The sequence below is a fragment of the Mixophyes fleayi genome, chromosome 6 (assembly GCF_038048845.1).
Source record: "Mixophyes fleayi isolate aMixFle1 chromosome 6, aMixFle1.hap1, whole genome shotgun sequence".
Classification (NCBI taxonomy): domain Eukaryota; kingdom Metazoa; phylum Chordata; class Amphibia; order Anura; family Limnodynastidae; genus Mixophyes; species Mixophyes fleayi.
Window position 1 is genome coordinate 26,543,641 of NC_134407.1, and position 3,784 is coordinate 26,547,424.

Consider the following 3,784-nt stretch of genomic DNA (forward strand, 5'->3'; position numbering starts at 1 on the left):
TATGCAGAGTCCGTTGCATTTTGCATATACATACAGTTCCATACGCTTATAGAGGCAGATCGGCAGAGGCATGTAAGCATGCATCTGCTGCTGATCTTAGTGACTAGCAGATTTGCCTACCTGAGGTAAAACATACAACATTAGTAAGTCACCCACTTGCTGATATTACCAACCATACATTACCCTTTGCCATCAACAAATGGTCCTCAGACACATACAATATGGGTGCATGAGTTCTTGAACTGCTTTAGTTAATTTATATGTAAAACAAAAAAAACCACAAATTTCTCTCTTCACATCTACAGTGGTGGCGATCATCTTCTTTTTAAACTACTATAAATCCAGATCAAACTATCCCCTCCTCTGCAAAATGATATTGGAATTAAGGAGTGGCGAGCCAACACAGGAACAGGAAAATAAAACACTAAATAACTGAAATAAAATTATTTATGAATAACATAAGATGTGGATAATTTATCATTTACCATTAAAACACTTTTTTCAACTTATAGTGGTAGGTCTACTTTACAGGCATTTCCTAATGTTAGGAAGCATTCATACAAATGATCAAGTGCTTCTCGTCTTCATGTGTAAACAAAATGTAAGACAGGTCCGTTGGTGCAAAAGTGTTATATAATTGCTTTCATGGATATCCAAATTGTAAATTTTAAATGATTTTTAATTCATTGTAAGAACTGATTCAATGAAAATCAGATAATTGCTCTGATATTATAATGTTTTGTCTGTGGGAATAACCAGTATTTCCATTGATAGGCATTGAGATTTGAGCATATATAGATAAAGATATAGGCATATACATTTAATGCCTACAGCACATGGCTGTTCTGTATACGTACTATGCAGTATTACCCTGTATAAAGCATTATTCATAATTGCCCTGTTCTCAAATTCAAAATACAAGACATTAGAACACGCATAAGCAGCCAATGGCTATTTGGTGGACTAAAAGTATCAGCATGGCTGGGCAGGGCATGCTTTGACTTCTAGTTCTACAGCCACTGGAGAACAACAAATTGCAACAACCTGGATAGCCCTGTAGCACAGTGGTTAGCATTACTGTCTTACAACCCTGGAGCCATGGATTCCATTCCAACAAGAAGGCAATCTGTTAGCAGCTTGTATGTCCTTCCCATGTTTGTGTTGGTTTCCTCCAGGTGCTCTGGTTTCCTCCCACATTCCAAAAACATACTTCTAGCTTAATTGGCTTCCACAAAATGGGCTCTAGAGTATGTTTGAAAGGGAGTTTACACTGTACGCTCCAATGGGACAGGGATTGATGTGAATTATTACATATTCTCTGTACAGTGCTGTGTAATGTGATTGTTGCTATATATATAAATAAACATAATAATAATAAATGTCTTTGAGAGACCAGTTCTAAAAATTCATCTTAAGAATAGAGCTTCTTCTTCCAGCAATGCTACTCTATACCAGATGCCTCAACCTTACTCATTGTAAATATTGCAAAAGTGCAGCAACAAAATAAATATATTCCACTTAAAAGAATAAAATGAATGAAATACATAGTAAAACATCCCATGTGGGGTATATCTATTTGTAGCAGCACTTAAAAAAAAGTATTTTATATTGCAGGTACTTTCACACCTGATGTCACTATATAATTCACTACATAGCCACTTTTCAAGATACACTACAAATTAAAATACACTTTTTTGCTAATAACCACTTTTAAAACTATTTTCTGTTAGAGCACAATGATATGGCACACTAAAATTATTTGATTTCAAGATACGTAAGGAATTATCACTGATTTAGGATCACACAGATCAGGACATTTTAATTGTTATCCAATTAATTACTTCATTCTTGTCACTATTAATAGCATATTCCAATGGTAAATTTAAAAACCCAGTAATATTATTTATCTGTGACAGCATGAAAATTGCAACAATGATCACATAGAGGTTATTCTTTGTATAATTGTATATCTTCCTTGGAAACCCTTATTCCCAATGTGAACAATGTAGTCTTTATTATTACAGTGTCATAGTACAATGTAGAAACACTTGCATTTCCTAAAATCACTCAAGTTTGATCTAGATTGCCATCCCTCAGTCAATTTACTGACATTAATTAAAAATTAGTGCTAAATTTCCCCTGATCATAAGAAAAGAATAGTCTGTAGAAAACAGACCCTACCTCACATTTAAATAATATACACAATTGTCTCACATCGTTGAATCTGATATTGTGAGGGGCCAATCCCAAAACTTTTCTTATTGTAAAGGCTGTTTCTACTCTCACTTTCAACATATTCTGATACATACTAACGTGTCAGTAAAAATTCTAGCTGTCAGTAAGCTTTTCTTATAAAGTTTTCGCTAAACAATATATTCAACTGTAGGTAACACTGGTCTGCATCAACCGTCTTGTAAATACCCTACAGAAATGCATTTACCAGCATCCCGTTGTTTAAAAATGAATTATAAACAACAGGAGATTTGCAATGGCACATTCAACCGTGCTGATAAATCTTTTTAAATACCCTACAACAATAATATATGTGATATGGTAAAATATTGTTTATGTTTATATGGTTATGTGTATGTCTATTTATATTGTGTGTGTTTTGTATGCATGTTAATTTTCGTTTGGGGTATTTTGTGTTTTTTATGTCTGTTTTGTATTATTAGTATTGCATTTACTGTTATCACATCATTACTGTTCCCACATTATTATTTCTAGATTAGCTTTATGGTTTTTAGTATATTGTCGCCAGGTAAATCGCATGTCCCTATGACAGAACCCAGCGCTCAGCGCGCAATTTGTCGCACAGTTTGGTTGCTGCGGAAGGTAAACATGCAAATCGTTTCATTGACAGAACCCTGGCCATCATGATTTGGGAGGGGAGAAAATGACACGTTTAATTGTCAGCCGCATCTCTCTGGGTCATTGCTTATCTCCGTTTATTGTACCCAGTAATACTGATGCGTTAAATAAAACAGGTGGCTCTGTGCAAGCAGCCACTGGTGCCAGCAATTAATTAACGCATGCATAAGTAGGGTTTGTTAAGACTACTGGAGAGTCAATGGTTAAAAGGTTTGCATCAATTTAATTAAGGGATTGCAAGTAAAACCTCAGTGATTACAGCCTATATTTGCCAAGAACGGAGATACACTTTTTAAGTCTACACCTCTTTATGTGTATTGATATCTTAAATATTTATAGCAAAGGGCACAATTATAATTTAACAAGCTGTCGTTATTACGAATAAATAATTGTATCTAAATCTGGATAATTATCTATGTATTTAACTGTTACATTATTTAATGTTTAGTTTATTTATGTGTTGGAGTAAATTAACTGTGAAGTCCTGTGAATTTTGTTAACTTAATTTGTAGCAATGTTTTCATTAATTCCTATGTCAGAAATACTACATAGGTGTTTTACAGCATAAAAGTCAAAAACTCTGCAAATGAAATAATTGAGGCAATTAATCCAAATAGTTGAGCTTGTTTCGTTTCTTCCTAATTATTCCTACTTATCAAATCGCAGTAATTAGACGATTGCGTGTTGATTTTTATTAATAACAATACAAAATTAGGAAAACTATATTTTGATTGTCTGAACCAATCACCTTCTATGGACATTTTTCTTCCTATCACAATTGTATAATTCTGAGATTTGCGCCTTGGATGTAATTAAAGGGATAATATTCACACAATCCACATGAATCTACATGGAATCACAGTGGTAGTATTTCTAAATGCGAACAGCATATAAAAGAAAGCCAATTGTAACA